Source organism: Hyla sarda, unplaced genomic scaffold, assembly GCF_029499605.1.
Source record: "Hyla sarda isolate aHylSar1 unplaced genomic scaffold, aHylSar1.hap1 scaffold_1817, whole genome shotgun sequence".
Lineage (NCBI taxonomy): Eukaryota > Metazoa > Chordata > Amphibia > Anura > Hylidae > Hyla > Hyla sarda.
In genome coordinates, this window is record NW_026608464.1 from 34974 (window position 1) to 61553 (window position 26580).

At 44.2% G+C, this 26580-nt stretch overlaps 9 non-coding genes across 9 annotated transcripts; all 9 read left to right on the plus strand.

Annotated features, from left to right (window-relative positions):
• The first annotated feature begins 1769 nt into the window (after positions 1–1769).
• Positions 1770–1963, plus strand: LOC130314387 (U2 spliceosomal RNA). Its single transcript, XR_008862088.1, has one exon. It is a non-coding gene; the product is annotated as a U2 spliceosomal RNA (small nuclear RNA).
• Positions 1964–4056: 2093 nt separating this feature from the next.
• LOC130314368 (U2 spliceosomal RNA) lies at positions 4057–4247 on the plus strand. The gene has a single exon (XR_008862071.1). It is a non-coding gene; the product is annotated as a U2 spliceosomal RNA (small nuclear RNA).
• A 2086-nt stretch (positions 4248–6333) lies between these two features.
• Positions 6334–6524, plus strand: LOC130314374 (U2 spliceosomal RNA). The gene has a single exon (XR_008862076.1). It is a non-coding gene; the product is annotated as a U2 spliceosomal RNA (small nuclear RNA).
• A 2086-nt stretch (positions 6525–8610) lies between these two features.
• LOC130314380 (U2 spliceosomal RNA) lies at positions 8611–8801 on the plus strand. The gene has a single exon (XR_008862082.1). It is a non-coding gene; the product is annotated as a U2 spliceosomal RNA (small nuclear RNA).
• Positions 8802–10889: 2088 nt separating this feature from the next.
• On the plus strand, positions 10890–11080 carry LOC130314375 (U2 spliceosomal RNA). Its single transcript, XR_008862077.1, has one exon. It is a non-coding gene; the product is annotated as a U2 spliceosomal RNA (small nuclear RNA).
• Positions 11081–13168: 2088 nt separating this feature from the next.
• LOC130314393 (U2 spliceosomal RNA) lies at positions 13169–13359 on the plus strand. Its single transcript, XR_008862092.1, has one exon. It is a non-coding gene; the product is annotated as a U2 spliceosomal RNA (small nuclear RNA).
• A 2091-nt stretch (positions 13360–15450) lies between these two features.
• Positions 15451–15641, plus strand: LOC130314394 (U2 spliceosomal RNA). The gene has a single exon (XR_008862093.1). It is a non-coding gene; the product is annotated as a U2 spliceosomal RNA (small nuclear RNA).
• A 7182-nt stretch (positions 15642–22823) lies between these two features.
• Positions 22824–23019, plus strand: LOC130314389 (U2 spliceosomal RNA). Its single transcript, XR_008862090.1, has one exon. It is a non-coding gene; the product is annotated as a U2 spliceosomal RNA (small nuclear RNA).
• A 2078-nt stretch (positions 23020–25097) lies between these two features.
• LOC130314369 (U2 spliceosomal RNA) lies at positions 25098–25288 on the plus strand. Its single transcript, XR_008862072.1, has one exon. It is a non-coding gene; the product is annotated as a U2 spliceosomal RNA (small nuclear RNA).
• The last annotated feature ends 1292 nt before the right edge of the window (positions 25289–26580 follow it).

Sequence of the window (26580 nt, forward strand, 5' to 3'; positions counted from 1 at the left end):
TAGACTTTGAAAAAGCCTTTGATAGGGTCTCCCATGAATACCTGTTTTTAGTTCTTAAAAAGATGGCAGTGCCTGAAACGATTTTAAGCCGAATCATGCTTTTATACCGATCCTGTTTTAGTCAAGTCTCTGTTAATGGCTTTTTAACCAGCGGTGTTCCTCTTTTATCAGGTGTCAAACAGGGCTGCCCCCTGTCCCCACTCCTTTTTATTTGCGCAATCGAACCACTGATGGCCCTCCTCAGAAAAGACCGGGTAGTAAGAGGCGTACCGATACCTGGTGGAGGAGGGACCCATCTAAAGGTGTTGGGGTACATGGATGATGTCACCATACTGTGCCCGGACTCTCCATCCATGAGGGGGGCATTGAGGAACACCAGCTATTTCTGCGAGGTCTCTGGTTTTAAGCTAAACACAGATAAATGTGACTGTTTTTATATTGGCTCCTGGGATTCATCCATCACCCCAGGAGTCACAATGCAACAGGATCAAATTAAAGTTTTAGGTATTGTTTTTAACCAGGTCAATGATGGGAGCCCTAACTGGGATTCAGCTATAGCTAAGATGGAGAAGAAGATTTTAATGTGGAATCTTAGAAACCTTACCATGGAGGGGAAGATTTTAATAATAAAGATGGTTTTACTCCCTATTATGCTATACATTGCCATGGTATTTCCTCCATCTATTTTATACATTAAAAAAGTAACTAGAATTGTTTTTACTTTTTTATGGGGTTCAAAAATGGAGAAATTAAAGCGTGATTTTATGTACAAAAGTAAAGATAATGGCGGGAAAGATGTTCCTAACCTTTTTACTTTCTTTTACATAAAGTATTTCTGTTTCTGTTTTAAAATTATTAAATCCGATGGCATTTTTAGCTGCTTTTTAAGGTACGCTGCGGGCATGGTTTTTAAAAGATGGTTGCGCATCCCTCTGAACGCTCCGGTGCTTCTGTGTCCCCCAAAACATTATGTGGTGTTGGAAAAGACAGTCAGGCTCCTAGGTCTCCAAGATTTGGAGCCTGACATACTGGGGGACCAGAGAAAGGTATCAAAGGTCCTCAGGCGGAGTGAGGTTACCCTGGCAGTGTCCAATTTCACACAGGCAAGATCCAAAAAGGTATGGCGGAACGTGTACGGGAAGTTTCTGGCGAATGTACACAGGGATCTTGCCTGGGCAATCGTCCACCAGTGCCTCCCTACTCGTGAGTTCCAGCACAGGCGAGGACTGGTGGCGAGAGCCAAGTGCCCGAGAGATGGCTGCGGAGTGGACGAAACGGTGCTGCACATATTTTGGAACTGCCCTTTTGCACGGGAGCTTTGGAGGAAGGTAGGCCCACTTTTGAAGTGGGCCTGCGGCCTAAAAGATTTTAATCACGAATGTGTCTTTTACGGTCTTTTTAACTGCCCCAATTTTAAACAGCAGATGATCTGCTGGATGATTATTAATTGTTTTAAAAATGCCATCTGGAAAGTTAGGAACATCTTACTTTTTAAACATGATTTTATTGATGTTAAAAACTGTATAAAGCTGGCCCTGAGTGAGATGTACATCTATTACCTAAGAGACAAGAAACAGTTGGGGGCCAGCGAGGCAGCATCCATGTGGTGTCTGCCTCTATGGAACGAAATAACAATATAATCAGTTTTTATGACATTTGTATAATGTTTTATCCTGCCATTTTTATTTCTTCTCCTTTTATTACTGGTTTTATTATTTGTATTTTAAAACTTTTGTGAACCTTTTATTATTTTGCATTTTAAATTTTGTATGGTTTCTTATTTATTGAATAAAATTTTGTTGAAACCTTATCTGTTCTTATCAGTTTAATATCTGATACGTCCCCTATCTGGGGACCATATATTAAATGGATTTTTGAGAACGGGGGCCGATTTCGAAGCTTGCTTCCGTCGCCCTATGCATTGACCCGATATGGCAGTATCTTCGGGTACAGTGCACCACCCCCTTACAGGGTTAAAAAGAAAGATTCCTACTTTCATTGCTACCTGCTTGCTGGCTAGCCAGCTAGCCAGCCCTGTGGGCCTTGCTGCTGCTGCAGCCAAAAAACAAAAGGTGGTGCTGCTGCTGCTTCTGCTGCTTCTGCTTCTGCTTGTGTCTGGCCCCTGTTGGAGCGTCCAGGCACAGGACTTCTGCTGCTGCTGACTAAATGGCCTCCTTAATTGGATCATTTGAGTAGCCAGCACACCTGTGCAGGTAGGGCATGACATGATAGGCAGCTGCCTTGATAGCGGGTGGGTGCTGAATGTTCCTAATTGACAAAATAAGATTAATGCTTATGAAGAAATATAAAATCTCATCCCTTCCCCAATATCGCGCCACACCCCTACCCCTTAATTCCCTGGTTGAACTTGATGGACATATGTCTTTTTTCGACCGTACTAACTATGTAACTATGTAACATAACATGGGGGGGGGGGGGGTCTCCTGGCTGTTCACACAGGTGTGTCATTGCTGTACATTGACCATGCATTGCTTCTGTGGTATTGCAAAGGCAAAGACAAATGCTTCCAGCCATCCATTGCACTAATGGATTGGTCATCAGCTGGCTGTCTATGTCCCGCATCAATATAGACCAAAGTACAGAGGGTTAGGCTATGCTATTGTGCACCTACCTGATGCATCAGAAGGTGCGAGGCCCTTGCTAAATTCTGTGCACAGACTTTGAGATCTATGCTTTAGACTGTATCTAAACCTGCTCCAACATGGACTGACATTCTGGCCTACTTTCAGCCGATGCGACTTGTCTGTCGCTGAACAGTCGCTTTTTATGTATTCAGCACCTATGTATAATGTTGTAAAAATGCTCTAGAAGCTAAAGTCGCAGAAATGTCACACATATTTGGCCTGCAACTTTCTGTGCGACAAATTCAGACAGGAAAAATCAGTATAAATCCTTAGAAAATTATCCCCCAGTGTCTCCATCTGCTGGCGGTATTGAATAAGCATTGCTGCACTGATGGGGTATGCATTAGACGAAAAAAAAGAAGAAAAAGAAGAATAATACGCCCAGAAAAGAGGCGAAAAGGAGAAAAACGTAAAAAAACGTGAAAAAAAAGTAAGAGGAAGAGAAGGGAAAAAAAGGTGGAAATGGGTTTAAAAGTGATTTCGGCGGAGAAATATATATATATATATATATATATATATATATATATATATATATATATGCGCACACACACACATAGATATAAACGTATTCTCCGTTGAGATATTGCAGCCGCTGCTGTGTCCAGGCCCAGGAGCCTTAGCACTGTGCTGTGATGTCACTCAATACCACTGACATCACTAGGTGTAAGCAACATCTCTCCTTTGCTGTGTATGTGACTATGGAGCTGTTTGGTGATGTCGTCTATTACGGCCTTCATAGAAGCAACAGGAGATTGTTGCATCCATCTTGAACCCTCAGAACTACAGTGCTATGATGTCACTCACTTCCACAGGCCTTGCAGAGTGTAAACAACAACAACCCAGCTTTGTTGTGTATGTAACCATAGGGATTTGTGATGTCACCTAGAACCTTCACAGCAGCGACAGCTTTATGAGGAGCATCAGCACTGCTCTGCCTGAGCAGAACCATCACCGCCATAGGTTGTCAAATAACCCGGATTTAACCCACACAGGTAAGTCCAATGGGGTGCAGGCATGTCCTCTATGCTTACAGCTTCCCGTGGGTGTTGGTTTGATACCGTTTGGGGACAGCCAAGGAGGCATCTGCAGGCAACAAAGGTAGGTGTGTGCTTGTGTGTGTGTTTCCTATGCAGATCCTAAGCCCAGTGTCACATGCAAGTAGGAGGAGTAAGAAGGGTTCCTGGCAAATCCGGGTTATGGATTGCATTTAAAAAGGCCCCGTGGGAGTGCAATGGGCCCCTGTCTTGCTGCTTAGCAATAATGGTATGGGTTTAGGTTCTGCTGTGTGTACTGGTGGTTGACTGCCCCCCAGCCCAGAGTGTGCATGGAAAATTGTCTGGCAGCCTCCCTGACAGCAAGCAGTGATAGTGCCCATGAAGGGGACCTTGTTGGGCCCACCCCTTTCACGGTTATCGCTTCTCGGCCTTTTGGCTAAGATCAAGTGTAGTATCTGTTCTTATCAGTTTAATATCTGATACGTCCCCTATCTGGGGACCATATATTAAATGGATTTTTGAGAACGGGGGCCGATTTCGAAGCTTGCTTCTGTCGCCCTATGCATTGACCCGATATGGCAGTATCTTCGGGTACAGTGCACCACCCCCTTACAGGGTTAAAAAGAAAGATTCCTACTTTCATTGCTACCTGCTTGCTGGCTAGCCAGCTAGCCAGCCCTGTGGGCCTTGCTGCTGCTGCAGCCAAAAAACAAAAGGTGGTGCTGCTGCTGCTTCTGCTGCTTCTGCTTCTGCTTGTGTCTGGCCCCTGTTGGAGCGTCCAGGCACAGGACTTCTGCTGCTGCTGACTAAATGGCCTCCTTAATTGGATCATTTGAGTAGCCAGCACACCTGTGCAGGTAGGGCATGACATGATAGGCAGCTGCCTTGATAGCGGGTGGGTGCTGAATGTTCCTAATTGACAAAATAAGATTAATGCTTATGAAGAAATATAAAATCTCATCCCTTCCCCAATATCGCGCCACACCCCTACCCCTTAATTCCCTGGTTGAACTTGATGGACATATGTCTTTTTTCGACCGTACTAACTATGTAACTATGTAACATAACATGGGGGGGGGGGTCTCCTGGCTGTTCACACAGGTGTGTCATTGCTGTACATTGACCATGCATTGCTTCTGTGGTATTGCAAAGGCAAAGACAAATGCTTCCAGCCATCCATTGCACTAATGGATTGGTCATCAGCTGGCTGTCTATGTCCCGCATCAATATAGACCAAAGTACAGAGGGTTAGGCTATGCTATTGTGCACCTACCTGATGCATCAGAAGGTGCGAGGCCCTTGCTAAATTCTGTGCACAGACTTTGAGATCTATGCTTTAGACTGTATCTAAACCTGCTCCAACATGGACTGACATTCTGGCCTACTTTCAGCCGATGCGACTTGTCTGTCGCTGAACAGTCGCTTTTTATGTATTCAGCACCTATGTATAATGTTGTAAAAATGCTCTAGAAGCTAAAGTCGCAGAAATGTCACACATATTTGGCCTGCAACTTTCTGTGCGACAAATTCAGACAGGAAAAATCAGTATAAATCCTTAGAAAATTATCCCCCAGTGTCTCCATCTGCTGGCGGTATTGAATAAGCATTGCTGCACTGATGGGGTATGCATTAGACGAAAAAAAAGAAGAAAAAGAAGAATAATACGCCCAGAAAAGAGGCGAAAAGGAGAAAAACGTAAAAAAACGTGAAAAAAAAGTAAGAGGAAGAGAAGGGAAAAAAAGGTGGAAATGGGTTTAAAAGTGATTTCGGCGGAGAAATATATATATATATATATATATATATATATATATATATATATATGCGCACACACACACATAGATATAAACGTATTCTCCGTTGAGATATTGCAGCCGCTGCTGTGTCCAGGCCCAGGAGCCTTAGCACTGTGCTGTGATGTCACTCAATACCACTGACATCACTAGGTGTAAACAACATCTCTCCTTTGCTGTGTATGTGACTATGGAGCTGTTTGGTGATGTCGTCTATTACGGCCTTCATAGAAGCAACAGGAGATTGTTGCATCCATCTTGAACCCTCAGAACTACAGTGCTATGATGTCACTCACTTCCACAGGCCTTGCAGAGTGTAAACAACAACAACCCAGCTTTGTTGTGTATGTAACCATAGGGATTTGTGATGTCACCTAGAACCTTCACAGCAGCGACAGCTTTATGAGGAGCATCAGCACTGCTCTGCCTGAGCAGAACCATCACCGCCATAGGTTGTCAAATAACCCGGATTTAACCCACACAGGTAAGTCCAATGGGGTGCAGGCATGTCCTCTATGCTTACAGCTTCCCGTGGGTGTTGGTTTGATACCGTTTGGGGACAGCCAAGGAGGCATCTGCAGGCAACAAAGGTAGGTGTGTGCTTGTGTGTGTGTTTCCTATGCAGATCCTAAGCCCAGTGTCACATGCAAGTAGGAGGAGTAAGAAGGGTTCCTGGCAAATCCGGGTTATGGATTGCATTTAAAAAGGCCCCGTGGGAGTGCAATGGGCCCCTGTCTTGCTGCTTAGCAATAATGGTATGGGTTTAGGTTCTGCTGTGTGTACTGGTGGTTGACTGCCCCCCAGCCCAGAGTGTGCATGGAAAATTGTCTGGCAGCCTCCCTGACAGCAAGCAGTGATAGTGCCCATGAAGGGGACCTTGTTGGGCCCGCCCCTTTCACGGTTATCGCTTCTCGGCCTTTTGGCTAAGATCAAGTGTAGTATCTGTTCTTATCAGTTTAATATCTGATACGTCCCCTATCTGGGGACCATATATTAAATGGATTTTTGAGAACGGGGGCCGATTTCGAAGCTTGCTTCCGTCGCCCTATGCATTGACCCGATATGGCAGTATCTTCGGGTACAGTGCACCACCCCCTTACAGGGTTAAAAAGAAAGATTCCTACTTTCATTGCTACCTGCTTGCTGGCTAGCCAGCTAGCCAGCCCTGTGGGCCTTGCTGCTGCTGCAGCCAAAAAACAAAAGGTGGTGCTGCTGCTGCTTCTGCTGCTTCTGCTTCTGCTTGTGTCTGGCCCCTGTTGGAGCGTCCAGGCACAGGACTTCTGCTGCTGCTGACTAAATGGCCTCCTTAATTGGATCATTTGAGTAGCCAGCACACCTGTGCAGGTAGGGCATGACATGATAGGCAGCTGCCTTGATAGCGGGTGGGTGCTGAATGTTCCTAATTGACAAAATAAGATTAATGCTTATGAAGAAATATAAAATCTCATCCCTTCCCCAATATCGCGCCACACCCCTACCCCTTAATTCCCTGGTTGAACTTGATGGACATATGTCTTTTTTCGACCGTACTAACTATGTAACTATGTAACATAACATGGGGGGGGGGGTCTCCTGGCTGTTCACACAGGTGTGTCATTGCTGTACATTGACCATGCATTGCTTCTGTGGTATTGCAAAGGCAAAGACAAATGCTTCCAGCCATCCATTGCACTAATGGATTGGTCATCAGCTGGCTGTCTATGTCCCGCATCAATATAGACCAAAGTACAGAGGGTTAGGCTATGCTATTGTGCACCTACCTGATGCATCAGAAGGTGCGAGGCCCTTGCTAAATTCTGTGCACAGACTTTGAGATCTATACTTTAGACTGTATCTAAACCTGCTCCAACATGGACTGACATTCTGGCCTACTTTCAGCCGATGCGACTTGTCTGTCGCTGAACAGTCGCTTTTTATGTATTCAGCACCTATGTATAATGTTGTAAAAATGCTCTAGAAGCTAAAGTCGCAGAAATGTCACACATATTTGGCCTGCAACTTTCTGTGCGACAAATTCAGACAGGAAAAATCAGTATAAATCCTTAGAAAATTATCCCCCAGTGTCTCCATCTGCTGGCGGTATTGAATAAGCATTGCTGCACTGATGGGGTATGCATTAGACGAAAAAAAAGAAGAAAAAGAAGAATAATACGCCCAGAAAAGAGGTCGAAAAGGAGAAAAACGTAAAAAAACGTGAAAAAAAAGTAAGAGGAAGAGAAGGGAAAAAAAGGTGGAAATGGGTTTAAAAGTGATTTCGGCGGAGAATATATATATATATATATATATATATATATATATATATATATATGCGCACACACACACATAGATATAAACGTATTCTCCGTTGAGATATTGCAGCCGCTGCTGTGTCCAGGCCCAGGAGCCTTAGCACTGTGCTGTGATGTCACTCAATACCACTGACATCACTAGGTGTAAACAACATCTCTCCTTTGCTGTGTATGTGACTATGGAGCTGTTTGGTGATGTCGTCTATTACGGCCTTCATAGAAGCAACAGGAGATTGTTGCATCCATCTTGAACCCTCAGAACTACAGTGCTATGATGTCACTCACTTCCACAGGCCTTGCAGAGTGTAAACAACAACAACCCAGCTTTGTTGTGTATGTAACCATAGGGATTTGTGATGTCACCTAGAACCTTCACAGCAGCGACAGCTTTATGAGGAGCATCAGCACTGCTCTGCCTGAGCAGAACCATCACCGCCATAGGTTGTCAAATAACCCGGATTTAACCCACACAGGTAAGTCCAATGGGGTGCAGGCATGTCCTCTATGCTTACAGCTTCCCGTGGGTGTTGGTTTGATACCGTTTGGGGACAGCCAAGGAGGCATCTGCAGGCAACAAAGGTAGGTGTGTGCTTGTGTGTGTGTTTCCTATGCAGATCCTAAGCCCAGTGTCACATGCAAGTAGGAGGAGTAAGAAGGGTTCCTGGCAAATCCGGGTTATGGATTGCATTTAAAAAGGCCCCGTGGGAGTGCAATGGGCCCCTGTCTTGCTGCTTAGCAATAATGGTATGGGTTTAGGTTCTGCTGTGTGTACTGGTGGTTGACTGCCCCCCAGCCCAGAGTGTGCATGGAAAATTGTCTGGCAGCCTCCCTGACAGCAAGCAGTGATAGTGCCCATGAAGGGGACCTTGTTGGGCCCGCCCCTTTCACGGTTATCGCTTCTCGGCCTTTTGGCTAAGATCAAGTGTAGTATCTGTTCTTATCAGTTTAATATCTGATACGTCCCCTATCTGGGGACCATATATTAAATGGATTTTTGAGAACGGGGGCCGATTTCGAAGCTTGCTTCTGTCGCCCTATGCATTGACCCGATATGGCAGTATCTTCGGGTACAGTGCACCACCCCCTTACAGGGTTAAAAAGAAAGATTCCTACTTTCATTGCTACCTGCTTGCTGGCTAGCCAGCTAGCCAGCCCTGTGGGCCTTGCTGCTGCTGCAGCCAAAAAACAAAAGGTGGTGCTGCTGCTGCTTCTGCTGCTTCTGCTTCTGCTTGTGTCTGGCCCCTGTTGGAGCGTCCAGGCACAGGACTTCTGCTGCTGCTGACTAAATGGCCTCCTTAATTGGATCATTTGAGTAGCCAGCACACCTGTGCAGGTAGGGCATGACATGATAGGCAGCTGCCTTGATAGCGGGTGGGTGCTGAATGTTCCTAATTGACAAAATAAGATTAATGCTTATGAAGAAATATAAAATCTCATCCCTTCCCCAATATCGCGCCACACCCCTACCCCTTAATTCCCTGGTTGAACTTGATGGACATATGTCTTTTTTCGACCGTACTAACTATGTAACTATGTAACATAACATGGGGGGGGGGGTCTCCTGGCTGTTCACACAGGTGTGTCATTGCTGTACATTGACCATGCATTGCTTCTGTGGTATTGCAAAGGCAAAGACAAATGCTTCCAGCCATCCATTGCACTAATGGATTGGTCATCAGCTGGCTGTCTATGTCCCGCATCAATATAGACCAAAGTACAGAGGGTTAGGCTATGCTATTGTGCACCTACCTGATGCATCAGAAGGTGCGAGGCCCTTGCTAAATTCTGTGCACAGACTTTGAGATCTATGCTTTAGACTGTATCTAAACCTGCTCCAACATGGACTGACATTCTGGCCTACTTTCAGCCGATGCGACTTGTCTGTCGCTGAACAGTCGCTTTTTATGTATTCAGCACCTATGTATAATGTTGTAAAAATGCTCTAGAAGCTAAAGTCGCAGAAATGTCACACATATTTGGCCTGCAACTTTCTGTGCGACAAATTCAGACAGGAAAAATCAGTATAAATCCTTAGAAAATTATCCCCCAGTGTCTCCATCTGCTGGCGGTATTGAATAAGCATTGCTGCACTGATGGGGTATGCATTAGACGAAAAAAAAGAAGAAAAAGAAGAATAATACGCCCAGAAAAGAGGCGAAAAGGAGAAAAACGTAAAAAAACGTGAAAAAAAAGTAAGAGGAAGAGAAGGGAAAAAAAGGTGGAAATGGGTTTAAAAGTGATTTCGGCGGAGAAATATATATATATATATATATATATATATATATATATATATATATATGCGCACACACACACATAGATATAAACGTATTCTCCGTTGAGATATTGCAGCCGCTGCTGTGTCCAGGCCCAGGAGCCTTAGCACTGTGCTGTGATGTCACTCAATACCACTGACATCACTAGGTGTAAACAACATCTCTCCTTTGCTGTGTATGTGACTATGGAGCTGTTTGGTGATGTCGTCTATTACGGCCTTCATAGAAGCAACAGGAGATTGTTGCATCCATCTTGAACCCTCAGAACTACAGTGCTATGATGTCACTCACTTCCACAGGCCTTGCAGAGTGTAAACAACAACAACCCAGCTTTGTTGTGTATGTAACCATAGGGATTTGTGATGTCACCTAGAACCTTCACAGCAGCGACAGCTTTATGAGGAGCATCAGCACTGCTCTGCCTGAGCAGAACCATCACCGCCATAGGTTGTCAAATAACCCGGATTTAACCCACACAGGTAAGTCCAATGGGGTGCAGGCATGTCCTCTATGCTTACAGCTTCCCGTGGGTGTTGGTTTGATACCGTTTGGGGACAGCCAAGGAGGCATCTGCAGGCAACAAAGGTAGGTGTGTGCTTGTGTGTGTGTTTCCTATGCAGATCCTAAGCCCAGTGTCACATGCAAGTAGGAGGAGTAAGAAGGGTTCCTGGCAAATCCGGGTTATGGATTGCATTTAAAAAGGCCCCGTGGGAGTGCAATGGGCCCCTGTCTTGCTGCTTAGCAATAATGGTATGGGTTTAGGTTCTGCTGTGTGTACTGGTGGTTGACTGCCCCCCAGCCCAGAGTGTGCATGGAAAATTGTCTGGCAGCCTCCCTGACAGCAAGCAGTGATAGTGCCCATGAAGGGGACCTTGTTGGGCCCGCCCCTTTCACGGTTATCGCTTCTCGGCCTTTTGGCTAAGATCAAGTGTAGTATCTGTTCTTATCAGTTTAATATCTGATACGTCCCCTATCTGGGGACCATATATTAAATGGATTTTTGAGAACGGGGGCCGATTTCGAAGCTTGCTTCCGTCGCCCTATGCATTGACCCGATATGGCAGTATCTTCGGGTACAGTGCACCACCCCCTTACAGGGTTAAAAAGAAAGATTCCTACTTTCATTGCTACCTGCTTGCTGGCTAGCCAGCTAGCCAGCCCTGTGGGCCTTGCTGCTGCTGCAGCCAAAAAACAAAAGGTGGTGCTGCTGCTGCTTCTGCTGCTTCTGCTTCTGCTTGTGTCTGGCCCCTGTTGGAGCGTCCAGGCACAGGACTTCTGCTGCTGCTGACTAAATGGCCTCCTTAATTGGATCATTTGAGTAGCCAGCACACCTGTGCAGGTAGGGCATGACATGATAGGCAGCTGCCTTGATAGCGGGTGGGTGCTGAATGTTCCTAATTGACAAAATAAGATTAATGCTTATGAAGAAATATAAAATCTCATCCCTTCCCCAATATCGCGCCACACCCCTACCCCTTAATTCCCTGGTTGAACTTGATGGACATATGTCTTTTTTCGACCGTACTAACTATGTAACATAACATGGGGGGGGGGGTCTCCTGGCTGTTCACACAGGTGTGTCATTGCTGTACATTGACCATGCATTGCTTCTGTGGTATTGCAAAGGCAAAGACAAATGCTTCCAGCCATCCATTGCACTAATGGATTGGTCATCAGCTGGCTGTCTATGTCCCGCATCAATATAGACCAAAGTACAGAGGGTTAGGCTATGCTATTGTGCACCTACCTGATGCATCAGAAGGTGCGAGGCCCTTGCTAAATTCTGTGCACAGACTTTGAGATCTATGCTTTAGACTGTATCTAAACCTGCTCCAACATGGACTGACATTCTGGCCTACTTTCAGCCGATGCGACTTGTCTGTCGCTGAACAGTCGCTTTTTATGTATTCAGCACCTATGTATAATGTTGTAAAAATGCTCTAGAAGCTAAAGTCGCAGAAATGTCACACATATTTGGCCTGCAACTTTCTGTGCGACAAATTCAGACAGGAAAAATCAGTATAAATCCTTAGAAAATTATCCCCCAGTGTCTCCATCTGCTGGCGGTATTGAATAAGCATTGCTGCACTGATGGGGTATGCATTAGACGAAAAAAAAGAAGAAAAAGAAGAATAATACGCCCAGAAAAGAGGCGAAAAGGAGAAAAACGTAAAAAAACGTGAAAAAAAAGTAAGAGGAAGAGAAGGGAAAAAAAGGTGGAAATGGGTTTAAAAGTGATTTCGGCGGAGAAATATATATATATATATATATATATATATATATATATATATATATATATATATATGTGCACACACACACATAGATATAAACGTATTCTCCGTTGAGATATTGCAGCCGCTGCTGTGTCCAGGCCCAGGAGCCTTAGCACTGTGCTGTGATGTCACTCAATACCACTGACATCACTAGGTGTAAACAACATCTCTCCTTTGCTGTGTATGTGACTATGGAGCTGTTTGGTGATGTCGTCTATTACGGCCTTCATAGAAGCAACAGGAGATTGTTGCATCCATCTTGAACCCTCAGAACTACAGTGCTATGATGTCACTCACTTCCACAGGCCTTGCAGAGTGTAAACAACAACAACCCAGCTTTGTTGTGTATGTAACCATAGGGATTTGTGATGTCACCTAGAACCTTCACAGCAGCGACAGCTTTATGAGGAGCATCAGCACTGCTCTGCCTGAGCAGAACCATCACCGCCATAGGTTGTCAAATAACCCGGATTTAACCCACACAGGTAAGTCCAATGGGGTGCAGGCATGTCCTCTATGCTTACAGCTTCCCGTGGGTGTTGGTTTGATACCGTTTGGGGACAGCCAAGGAGGCATCTGCAGGCAACAAAGGTAGGTGTGTGCTTGTGTGTGTGTTTCCTATGCAGATCCTAAGCCCAGTGTCACATGCAAGTAGGAGGAGTAAGAAGGGTTCCTGGCAAATCCGGGTTATGGATTGCATTTAAAAAGGCCCCGTGGGAGTGCAATGGGCCCCTGTCTTGCTGCTTAGCAATAATGGTATGGGTTTAGGTTCTGCTGTGTGTACTGGTGGTTGACTGCCCCCCAGCCCAGAGTGTGCATGGAAAATTGTCTGGCAGCCTCCCTGACAGCAAGCAGTGATAGTGCCCATGAAGGGGACCTTGTTGGGCCCGCCCCTTTCACGGTTATCGCTTCTCGGCCTTTTGGCTAAGATCAAGTGTAGTATCTGTTCTTATCAGTTTAATATCTGATACGTCCCCTATTTGGGGACCATATATTAAATGGATTTTTGAGAACGGGGGCCGATTTCGAAGCTTGCTTCCGTCGCCCTATGCATTGACCCGATATGGCAGTATCTTCGGGTACAGTGCACCACCCCCTTACAGGGTTAAAAAGAAAGATTCCTACTTTCATTGCTACCTGCTTGCTGGCTAGCCAGCTAGCCAGCCCTGTGGGCCTTGCTGCTGCTGCAGCCAAAAAACAAAAGGTGGTGCTGCTGCTGCTTCTGCTGCTTCTGCTTCTGCTTGTGTCTGGCCCCTGTTGGAGCGTCCAGGCACAGGACTTCTGCTGCTGCTGACTAAATGGCCTCCTTAATTGGATCATTTGAGTAGCCAGCACACCTGTGCAGGTAGGGCATGACATGATAGGCAGCTGCCTTGATAGCGGGTGGGTGCTGAATGTTCCTAATTGACAAAATAAGATTAATGCTTATGAAGAAATATAAAATCTCATCCCTTCCCCAATATCGCGCCACACCCCTACCCCTTAATTCCCTGGTTGAACTTGATGGACATATGTCTTTTTTCGACCGTACTAACTATGTAACATAACATGGGGGGGGGGGGTCTCCTGGCTGTTCACACAGGTGTGTCATTGCTGTACATTGACCATGCATTGCTTCTGTGGTATTGCAAAGGCAAAGACAAATGCTTCCAGCCATCCATTGCACTAATGGATTGGTCATCAGCTGGCTGTCTATGTCCCGCATCAATATAGACCAAAGTACAGAGGGTTAGGCTATGCTATTGTGCACCTACCTGATGCATCAGAAGGTGTGAGGCCCTTGCTAAATTCTGTGCACAGACTTTGAGATCTATGCTTTAGACTGTATCTAAACCTGCTCCAACATGGACTGACATTCTGGCCTACTTTCAGCCGATGCGACTTGTCTGTCGCTGAACAGTCGCTTTTTATGTATTCAGCACCTATGTATAATGTTGTAAAAATGCTCTAGAAGCTAAAGTCGCAGAAATGTCACACATATTTGGCCTGCAACTTTCTGTGCGACAAATTCAGACAGGAAAAATCAGTATAAATCCTTAGAAAATTATCCCCCAGTGTCTCCATCTGCTGGCGGTATTGAATAAGCATTGCTGCACTGATGGGGTATGCATTAGACGAAAAAAAAGAAGAAAAAGAAGAATAATACGCCCAGAAAAGAGGCGAAAAGGAGAAAAACGTAAAAAAACGTGAAAAAAAAGTAAGAGGAAGAGAAGGGAAAAAAAGGTGGAAATGGGTTTAAAAGTGATTTCGGCGGAGAAATATATATATATATATATATATATATATATATATATATATATATATATATATATATGTGCACACACACACATAGATATAAACGTATTCTCCGTTGAGATATTGCAGCCGCTGCTGTGTCCAGGCCCAGGAGCCTTAGCACTGTGCTGTGATGTCACTCAATACCACTGACATCACTAGGTGTAAACAACATCTCTCCTTTGCTGTGTATGTGACTATGGAGCTGTTTGGTGATGTCGTCTATTACGGCCTTCATAGAAGCAACAGGAGATTGTTGCATCCATCTTGAACCCTCAGAACTACAGTGCTATGATGTCACTCACTTCCACAGGCCTTGCAGAGTGTAAACAACAACAACCCAGCTTTGTTGTGTATGTAACCATAGGGATTTGTGATGTCACCTAGAACCTTCACAGCAGCGACAGCTTTATGAGGAGCATCAGCACTGCTCTGCCTGAGCAGAACCATCACCGCCATAGGTTGTCAAATAACCCGGATTTAACCCACACAGGTAAGTCCAATGGGGTGCAGGCATGTCCTCTATGCTTACAGCTTCCCGTGGGTGTTGGTTTGATACCGTTTGGGGACAGCCAAGGAGGCATCTGCAGGCAACAAAGGTAGGTGTGTGCTTGTGTGTGTGTTTCCTATGCAGATCCTAAGCCCAGTGTCACATGCAAGTAGGAGGAGTAAGAAGGGTTCCTGGCAAATCCGGGTTATGGATTGCATTTAAAAAGGCCCCGTGGGAGTGCAATGGGCCCCTGTCTTGCTGCTTAGCAATAATGGTATGGGTTTAGGTTCTGCTGTGTGTACTGGTGGTTGACTGCCCCCCAGCCCAGAGTGTGCATGGAAAATTGTCTGGCAGCCTCCCTGACAGCAAGCAGTGATAGTGCCCATGAAGGGGACCTTGTTGGGCCCGCCCCTTTCACGGTTATCGCTTCTCGGCCTTTTGGCTAAGATCAAGTGTAGTATCTGTTCTTATCAGTTTAATATCTGATACGTCCCCTATTTGGGGACCATATATTAAATGGATTTTTGAGAACGGGGGCCGATTTCGAAGCTTGCTTCCGTCGCCCTATGCATTGACCCGATATGGCAGTATCTTCGGGTACAGTGCACCACCCCCTTACAGGGTTAAAAAGAAAGATTCCTACTTTCATTGCTACCTGCTTGCTGGCTAGCCAGCTAGCCAGCCCTGTGGGCCTTGCTGCTGCTGCAGCCAAAAAACAAAAGGTGGTGCTGCTGCTGCTTCTGCTGCTTCTGCTTCTGCTTGTGTCTGGCCCCTGTTGGAGCGTCCAGGCACAGGACTTCTGCTGCTGCTGACTAAATGGCCTCCTTAATTGGATCATTTGAGTAGCCAGCACACCTGTGCAGGTAGGGCATGACATGATAGGCAGCTGCCTTGATAGCGGGTGGGTGCTGAATGTTCCTAATTGACAAAATAAGATTAATGCTTATGAAGAAATATAAAATCTCATCCCTTCCCCAATATCGCGCCACACCCCTACCCCTTAATTCCCTGGTTGAACTTGATGGACATATGTCTTTTTTCGACCGTACTAACTATGTAACATAACATGGGGGGGGGGGTCTCCTGGCTGTTCACACAGGTGTGTCATTGCTGTACATTGACCATGCATTGCTTCTGTGGTATTGCAAAGGCAAAGACAAATGCTTCCAGCCATCCATTGCACTAATGGATTGGTCATCAGCTGGCTGTCTATGTCCCGCATCAATATAGACCAAAGTACAGAGGGTTAGGCTATGCTATTGTGCACCTACCTGATGCATCAGAAGGTGCGAGGCCCTTGCTAAATTCTGTGCACAGACTTTGAGATCTATGCTTTAGACTGTATCTAAACCTGCTCCAACATGGACTGACATTCTGGCCTACTTTCAGCCGATGCGACTTGTCTGTCGCTGAACAGTCGCTTTTTATGTATTCAGCACCTATGTATAATGTTGTAAAAATGCTCTAGAAGCTAAAGTCGCAGAAATGTCACACATATTTGGCCTGCAACTTTCTGTGCGACAAATTCAGACAGGAAAAATCAGTATAAATCCTTAGAAAATTATCCCCCAGTGTCTCCATCTGCTGGCGGTATTGAATAAGCATTGCTGCACTGATGGGGTATGCATTAGACGAAAAAAAAGAAGAAAAAGAAGAATAATACGCCCAGAAAAGAGGCGAAAAGGAGAAAAACGTAAAAAAACGTGAAAAAAAAGTAAGAGGAAGAGAAGGGAAAAAAAGGTGGAAATGGGTTTAAAAGTGATTTCGGCGGAGAAATATATATATATATATATATATATATATATATATATATATATATATATATATGTGCACACACACACATAGATATAAACGTATTCTCCGTTGAGATATTGCAGCCGCTGCTGTGTCCAGGCCCAGGAGCCTTAGCACTGTGCTGTGATGTCACTCAATACCACTGACATCACTAGGTGTAAACAACATCTCTCCTTTGCTGTGTATGTGACTATGGAGCTGTTTGGTGATGTCGTCTATTACGGCCTTCATAGAAGCAACAGGAGATTGTTGCATCCATCTTGAACCCTCAGAACTACAGTGCTATGATGTCACTCACTTCCACAGGCCTTGCAGAGTGTAAACAACAACAACCCAGCTTTGTTGTGTATGTAACCATAGGGATTTGTGATGTCACCTAGAACCTTCACAGCAGCGACAGCTTTATGAGGAGCATCAGCACTGCTCTGCCTGAGCAGAACCATCACCGCCATAGGTTGTCAAATAACCCGGATTTAACCCACACAGGTAAGTCCAATGGGGTGCAGGCATGTCCTCTATGCTTACAGCTTCCCGTGGGTGTTGGTTTGATACCGTTTGGGGACAGCCAAGGAGGCATCTGCAGGCAACAAAGGTAGGTGTGTGCTTGTGTGTGTGTTTCCTATGCAGATCCTAAGCCCAGTGTCACATGCAAGTAGGAGGAGTAAGAAGGGTTCCTGGCAAATCCGGGTTATGGATTGCATTTAAAAAGGCCCCGTGGGAGTGCAATGGGCCCCTGTCTTGCTGCTTAGCAATAATGGTATGGGTTTAGGTTCTGCTGTGTGTACTGGTGGTTGACTGCCCCCCAGCCCAGAGTGTGCATGGAAAATTGTCTGGCAGCCTCCCTGACAGCAAGCAGTGATAGTGCCCATGAAGGGGACCTTGTTGGGCCCGCCCCTTTCACGGTTATCGCTTCTCGGCCTTTTGGCTAAGATCACGTGTGGATTTCTGTGCGTGGTTTGGGTTGAAAGGAGTGGTGATCGGGGCCCTCTTTACGGGGGGCCCTGGATTGTTGCTGAGCTGCGATTGTGGGTTTTACCTGCAAAAATGAGCGAGAAGGCGCGTGGACTTGAGGACACGGTGCGGATCTACGTTCCTGGCGAGCACCGGGGGACGATCGGACTTGACCAAATCGTTGTGGAGATTCTTCGCAAGCTTGATTACCTACAGGTATGGAATGTATTGGCTATACAGGATTTTCCTAGGCAAGGAATTTATGATATTACTTTTTGTGGTTCTGAGATTTGCCAGAGAGTCTATATGGATCTTGAAGAAATGAAGAGGAAAAGTGAGCCTGCTATAATGAAGAAGATTAAAGTGGAACCGTTATTTATGAATACAACAAAGGTAGTAATTGTCCACATGTATAATCCTAAGGTTTCTGATGAAATGGTTACAAACTTTTTGTTCCGGTATTGCGAGGAAGTGAAATTTATAGGAAGACTTAAGAACAAGTTTGGGTACTTTAATTGTAAGAGAAAGTTTATTGTAAAATTTAAAAAAGATGAAGGAATGCAAGATGGAAGGAAGAGCATACCACAGGTGTTTTCTATCGGAGGAGAGAGAGGTTTCTGCTTTTATGAAGGCCAGTTGCAATATTGTAGAAAGTGCCATGCCTATGGCCATGTGCAGGATTATTGCCCTGAGAAAGGAGAATGTTGCAGAAATTGTGGGAAAACTGGTCATGAAGCAAGTATTTGTACAGAGAAGAAGACATGTGATATCTGTGGAAGTGAGGAACATTTGGCAAGAGGCTGTGATATGTGGTATAAAAAGAAGAGAAGTTATGCTGATGCAGCTGGGAATAGAGGAGAACAAAGAGAAAAAGGGGGAGGGAGGTTTGTTCCTGGAGTTGGTGAGAGTGTGAGTGTGAGTGTTAATGTGGCACAGGTGGCTGAGGAAAGTTCTGTGATAGTGGAGCACATTAGCACTCAGGAGAGGTCAGGGGAGGAGGGTGTTTCCACTGCTGTGACTGGTGAGGAGACAGGTGTGGGAGGTGAATTTACCTTGGTGAAAAAGAAAAAAGCAAAAAAAGTGAAAGTGGTGGAGAAAATTGAGACAGTGTATGGTGATGTTCTTTCTAGTGAAGAGGCTATGGATGATATTGAATGTCCAAACCCAATTGTGGGGGAGGAGGAGGGAATGGAAGTTGTTGGGTCATCTCAGAGATCTCTAACACCTGGTCAGAGAGTTTCTCGCAGTAAGGAAGAAGAGGAGGAGGAAGATGAGGATGTGCAGGTTGTGAATAAAAGGTGTAAGACAGGGAGCTGGACTGAGGATCAGGAAGCCCTTGTTCTTGGTAGTGATAATGAAATAGACAGGGACTCTAACATAGGGTCGCCTGATTGTTTTGCAAGTTTACATAGGAAAGTTGAAGGCCAAAATGTTAATTTCTAAGTTAAGATGGATTTTAAAGCATTTGGTTTTCTTTTCCTAGTTATTATGACTTTGGTTGTAACAACTATTAATGTAAGAAGTATTGAGTCTGAAATTAGGAGAGCTGCAATTTTTGATATTCTTGAGAATGTTAGAAGTGATGTGATATGTTTACAGGAGTGTGCAATAAAGTCAGCACCTTATGCAAATGAGTGGAAGTGTGGGCAGTCCTTCTGGTCCACATGTGCAGAAAACAAAAATGAAGGTGTTGGGATTTTATTGCGAAACAGGGACATTAAAGTTTTAAATTGCCAAACTTTAGTACCTGGTCGTTGTATGGTTTTAATTTTTGAGGTTTTGGGCCAGAGGATGAGAATTTTTAATGTGTATGCTCCAGCAGAAAAACAAGCACGTTTGTCTTTTTTAGAGTCCCTTAAGTTTTTTATCCCTGGTCGTGAAGATACTATTATTGTTGGCGATTTTAACTGCATTAGATCCGTCAATGATCGTGAGAGCTCTGCTGAGGTTAGAACTGATATTACTTCCAATGTTTTAAATCAAATTATTCAAGACTTGCATTTTACTGATGTTGGACTGATGGTTAGCACTGATGAAAGATATACGTACATATCAGATAGTGGCCGCTGTAAATCCCGGATCGATTACATCCTGGTCTCTGATGGGATAAAGGTGGTCCGGTGCAATCAAATGATGTCAACTTTCTCAGACCACAAGATGGTGTCGGCTGAGATAAGTGTCACAGAGTCCCTTCATTTTGGGAGGGGGCTCTGGAAATTAAATGTAAGTCTATTGGAAGATGAGGAAGTAATGGCTGGTTTTAATCATGTGTTTTTATCCTGTGTTTCTAAACAACCTGATTTTAGTAATGTCTTAGTGTGGTGGGAATGGGCTAAAGGAGAGTTTTCTAATTTCTTTAAGATGTTTTGCATAAAGAGAGCACAAGAGAAGAGGAGGAGTGATGAAAGGCTTGTATCCCGGTTAGAGACTCTCTATAAGTTTAAACGTGTTGGTGTGGAGGTGGAGGATGAGATTGTTAAGGTGAAGGGGGAGATGAAAAAAAGGTTGTTGGAAAAGGGAAGGAATATTGTATATAAGTCTAAAGTGCAGCACCTAGAAGAAAATGAGCAGTGTACACGGTATTTCTTTAAAAAATGTTTTAATGCTAAAGGTGTTTTTAAATCTGTTTTTACCCCTACGGGGGAAGTTTTTGGAGAGGAGATGGTGAAGGAGATTGGCAGATTTTATGAGACACTCTTTAGTAATAAGAGCAGAGCCAGTGAGACGGAGATGAATGATTATTGTAATATTTTGGAGAATAATGTTCCTGTTGAAAAAGTAGATTTTTTGATTGATGATGTTAGTGAAGGGGAGATCAAGCAGGCCCTGGATAAGATGGCCAAAGGGAAGACACCAGGCTGTGATGGTCTCCCCGCTGAGTTTTATTCCGCGTTCTGGAATATTTTAAGTAAAGAGTTTACACGGGTGGTGCAATATGTTTTTAACTCAGGTGTTTTAGCTGAATCTATGAAGAAAGGGGTCATAACATTAATTCATAAAAAAGGTGATGGCAGAGATCTTAAAAATTGGAGACCTATAACTTTATTAAATTGTGACTACAAGATAATTGCTAAGATTGTGGCTAATAGACTGAGTGATGTAGTGGACCACCTTGTGGGAGAATACCAAGTTTGTGCAGTACCGAAAAGAAAAATAACAGATAATTTATTGCTTTTAAGAGACTCTATTTATTACAGTAACTTTAACAAGAATGCACTGTTTGTTGAGTCCATAGATTTCGAAAAGGCTTATGATAAGGTTGCACATGATTTTATGTTCATTGCTTTAAAACACTTAGGTATTCCAGAAAAGTTATTATCTGTTATTATGAGTTTTTATCATGGGGTGACAAGTCAGATTTTAGTAAATGGGCATGTGGGGCCTGCTTTTAATGTCTTGTCTGGAGTCAGACAGGGATGCCCACTCTCCCCAATTCTGTTTATATGCGTTACAGAGGGCCTGTTGAAGAATGTGCAGAAAGATAAATGTGTGAGTGGTGTTTTTATTCCAGGTAGTGATGGTAGTAAGTTAAAGGTTTTAAGTTATATGGACGATGTGGTTTTTACTTGTACATCCCAAGCAGATCTCAACAGAGTAAATTTGCATGTGAGGATTTTTTGTTGTGTGGCTGGGATGAATGTGAACTGGGGGAAGTGCCAATTATGCAGTTTTGGGAACCAAGAGAATATAGTAGTGGATGGTGTTAAGGAAAAAGAAGACATTGAAGTGCTAGGAGTGATATTTGATAAATACCTCAAAGGAAAGAAAAGTTATGAGACTTTGGACAGTAAAATTGAGAAGAAGCTATCCTTCTGGAGGTTAAGGAACTTGTCACTTAAAGGGAAAGTTCTTATCATTAAGTCTGTAATCCTACCGCTTCTCTTGTATACGGCTATGGTGCTTCCTCCAGGGAAGTTATGGACTAGGAGAGTCACAAGGAAGCTTTTTGTGTTCTTCTGGGGGTCTAAGATGGAGAAAATGAGAAGAGAAGAAGTGATGAAGAGTATGAATTTGGGCGGATATAACTTTCCAAACATTGATCTGTTTTTAAAGGTGCACTATTTTCTTTTAATTTTTAAATTGATACAGTGCAATAATAGGGCGGCAGACATGAGTAAATACCTTGCAGGATGGTTGTTTTCCAAATGGGGCTGGTGTGAGAGGGATTTGAGGAGACCCATAGCACATGTGATACCTACCTTCTATGTGCTCCTCGGGTCTTTCAATGATCAATTTGGTTTGAGCTCTTTAGGTGAACCTGATAAAAAGAAAATAGAACAAGAAATAAGGAAAAATGAGAGATTATATGAAGTACCATTCTGCACTAATGCTCAGTCTGTGAAGCTTTGGAAGTTTTTTAAAGTTATTGGACTATCAAACAGACAAAAAGACGTTAGTTGGATGTCCTTTCATGGCTGCCTCCCAACCCGATCTTTTTTAAATGGAAGAGGTTTGAGAATAAGTGACAGATGCCCAAGAGAGGGTTGTGGAGGTAGAGAAGACTTAGTGCACCTTTATTGGGACTGTTTTTATGCAAAAGAATTTTTTATGTTTTTAAAGAAGTTTTTAATCCAACTCACTGGATATAACAGTTTTTCTTTTGAGAAAGTTTTTATTGGTCAAGATCTTAGTAAAAAGGAAGATACACGTACTAATTGGATTCTTTTTTCTGTTTTTAAAGAGGTTTTATGGGACTCACGCAATTTGCTTGTTTTTAAAAATGTTGTTATTTCTCCGAGGGAATTGAAAAGATTGTTTTTAGGAAGGATTTTTACTATCTTTCTACTGGACAAAAAGAGAATTGGTGAAGAAGAAGCGGAGAAAATCTGGATGCATACACGATGGAAAAATTTATAAGAAGTACGTAAAGGAGAAAGCTGTAAGTTTTTGACCAATTTCTGTGATTGTTTTTGACATGTTTTTTTGTTTTGTTGTTTGGTCACTTTTTCTTGGCACTCGGTTCCCTTAGTTAGTTTTTTCCGTATGATGTTTTTTCAGATATTGTTTTAAGTGACGAGTCTTGGTAGGTGACCTGATGATCGTCCAAACAATAGTCTGTAACTGAGGAAAAAAAAAAAAAAAAAAAAAAAAAATCTGTTCTTATCAGTTTAATATCTGATACGTCCCCTATTTGGGGACCATATATTAAATGGATTTTTGAGAACGGGGGCCGATTTCGAAGCTTGCTTCCGTCGCCCTATGCATTGACCCGATATGGCAGTATCTTCGGGTACAGTGCACCACCCCCTTACAGGGTTAAAAAGAAAGATTCCTACTTTCATTGCTACCTGCTTGCTGGCTAGCCAGCTAGCCAGCCCTGTGGGCCTTGCTGCTGCTGCAGCCAAAAAACAAAAGGTGGTGCTGCTGCTGCTTCTGCTGCTTCTGCTTCTGCTTGTGTCTGGCCCCTGTTGGAGCGTCCAGGCACAGGACTTCTGCTGCTGCTGACTAAATGGCCTCCTTAATTGGATCATTTGAGTAGCCAGCACACCTGTGCAGGTAGGGCATGACATGATAGGCAGCTGCCTTGATAGCGGGTGGGTGCTGAATGTTCCTAATTGACAAAATAAGATTAATGCTTATGAAGAAATATAAAATCTCATCCCTTCCCCAATATCGCGCCACACCCCTACCCCTTAATTCCCTGGTTGAACTTGATGGACATATGTCTTTTTTCGACCGTACTAACTATGTAACATAACATGGGGGGGGGGGTCTCCTGGCTGTTCACACAGGTGTGTCATTGCTGTACATTGACCATGCATTGCTTCTGTGGTATTGCAAAGGCAAAGACAAATGCTTCCAGCCATCCATTGCACTAATGGATTGGTCATCAGCTGGCTGTCTATGTCCCGCATCAATATAGACCAAAGTACAGAGGGTTAGGCTATGCTATTGTGCACCTACCTGATGCATCAGAAGGTGCGAGGCCCTTGCTAAATTCTGTGCACAGACTTTGAGATCTATGCTTTAGACTGTATCTAAACCTGCTCCAACATGGACTGACATTCTGGCCTACTTTCAGCCGATGCGACTTGTCTGTCGCTGAACAGTCGCTTTTTATGTATTCAGCACCTATGTATAATGTTGTAAAAATGCTCTAGAAGCTAAAGTCGCAGAAATGTCACACATATTTGGCCTGCAACTTTCTGTGCGACAAATTCAGACAGGAAAAATCAGTATAAATCCTTAGAAAATTATCCCCCAGTGTCTCCATCTGCTGGCGGTATTGAATAAGCATTGCTGCACTGATGGGGTATGCATTAGACGAAAAAAAAGAAGAAAAAGAAGAATAATACGCCCAGAAAAGAGGCGAAAAGGAGAAAAACGTAAAAAAACGTGAAAAAAAAGTAAGAGGAAGAGAAGGGAAAAAAAGGTGGAAATGGGTTTAAAAGTGATTTCGGCGGAGAAATATATATATATATATATATATATATATATATATATATATATATGTGCACACACACACATAGATATAAACGTATTCTCCGTTGAGATATTGCAGCCGCTGCTGTGTCCAGGCCCAGGAGCCTTAGCACTGTGCTGTGATGTCACTCAATACCACTGACATCACTAGGTGTAAACAACATCTCTCCTTTGCTGTGTATGTGACTATGGAGCTGTTTGGTGATGTCGTCTATTACGGCCTTCATAGAAGCAACAGGAGATTGTTGCATCCATCTTGAACCCTCAGAACTACAGTGCTATGATGTCACTCACTTCCACAGGCCTTGCAGAGTGTAAACAACAACAACCCAGCTTTGTTGTGTATGTAACCATAGGGATTTGTGATGTCACCTAGAACCTTCACAGCAGCGACAGCTTTATGAGGAGCATCAGCACTGCTCTGCCTGAGCAGAACCATCACCGCCATAGGTTGTCAAATAACCCGGATTTAACCCACACAGGTAAGTCCAATGGGGTGCAGGCATGTCCTCTATGCTTACAGCTTCCCGTGGGTGTTGGTTTGATACCGTTTGGGGACAGCCAAGGAGGCATCTGCAGGCAACAAAGGTAGGTGTGTGCTTGTGTGTGTGTTTCCTATGCAGATCCTAAGCCCAGTGTCACATGCAAGTAGGAGGAGTAAGAAGGGTTCCTGGCAAATCCGGGTTATGGATTGCATTTAAAAAGGCCCCGTGGGAGTGCAATGGGCCCCTGTCTTGCTGCTTAGCAATAATGGTATGGGTTTAGGTTCTGCTGTGTGTACTGGTGGTTGACTGCCCCCCAGCCCAGAGTGTGCATGGAAAATTGTCTGGCAGCCTCCCTGACAGCAAGCAGTGATAGTGCCCATGAAGGGGACCTTGTTGGGCCCGCCCCTTTCACGGTTATCGCTTCTCGGCCTTTTGGCTAAGATCAAGTGTAGTATCTGTTCTTATCAGTTTAATATCTGATACGTCCCCTATTTGGGGACCATATATTAAATGGATTTTTGAGAACGGGGGCCGATTTCGAAGCTTGCTTCCGTCGCCCTATGCATTGACCCGATATGGCAGTATCTTCGGGTACAGTGCACCACCCCCTTACAGGGTTAAAAAGAAAGATTCCTACTTTCATTGCTACCTGCTTGCTGGCTAGCCAGCTAGCCAGCCCTGTGGGCCTTGCTGCTGCTGCAGCCAAAAAACAAAAGGTGGTGCTGCTGCTGCTTCTGCTGCTTCTGCTTCTGCTTGTGTCTGGCCCCTGTTGGAGCGTCCAGGCACAGGACTTCTGCTGCTGCTGACTAAATGGCCTCCTTAATTGGATCATTTGAGTAGCCAGCACACCTGTGCAGGTAGGGCATGACATGATAGGCAGCTGCCTTGATAGCGGGTGGGTGCTGAATGTTCCTAATTGACAAAATAAGATTAATGCTTATGAAGAAATATAAAATCTCATCCCTTCCCCAATATCGCGCCACACCCCTACCCCTTAATTCCCTGGTTGAACTTGATGGACATATGTCTTTTTTCGACCGTACTAACTATGTAACATAACATGGGGGGGGGGGGTCTCCTGGCTGTTCACACAGGTGTGTCATTGCTGTACATTGACCATGCATTGCTTCTGTGGTATTGCAAAGGCAAAGACAAATGCTTCCAGCCATCCATTGCACTAATGGATTGGTCATCAGCTGGCTGTCTATGTCCCGCATCAATATAGACCAAAGTACAGAGGGTTAGGCTATGCTATTGTGCACCTACCTGATGCATCAGAAGGTGCGAGGCCCTTGCTAAATTCTGTGCACAGACTTTGAGATCTATGCTTTAGACTGTATCTAAACCTGCTCCAACATGGACTGACATTCTGGCCTACTTTCAGCCGATGCGACTTGTCTGTCGCTGAACAGTCGCTTTTTATGTATTCAGCACCTATGTATAATGTTGTAAAAATGCTCTAGAAGCTAAAGTCGCAGAAATGTCACACATATTTGGCCTGCAACTTTCTGTGCGACAAATTCAGACAGGAAAAATCAGTATAAATCCTTAGAAAATTATCCCCCAGTGTCTCCATCTGCTGGCGGTATTGAATAAGCATTGCTGCACTGATGGGGTATGCATTAGACGAAAAAAAAGAAGAAAAAGAAGAATAATACGCCCAGAAAAGAGGCGAAAAGGAGAAAAACGTAAAAAAACGTGAAAAAAAAGTAAGAGGAAGAGAAGGGAAAAAAAGGTGGAAATGGGTTTAAAAGTGATTTCGGCGGAGAAATATATATATATATATGCGCACACACACACATAGATATAAACGTATTCTCCGTTGAGATATTGCAGCCGCTGCTGTGTCCAGGCCCAGGAGCCTTAGCACTGTGCTGTGATGTCACTCAATACCACTGA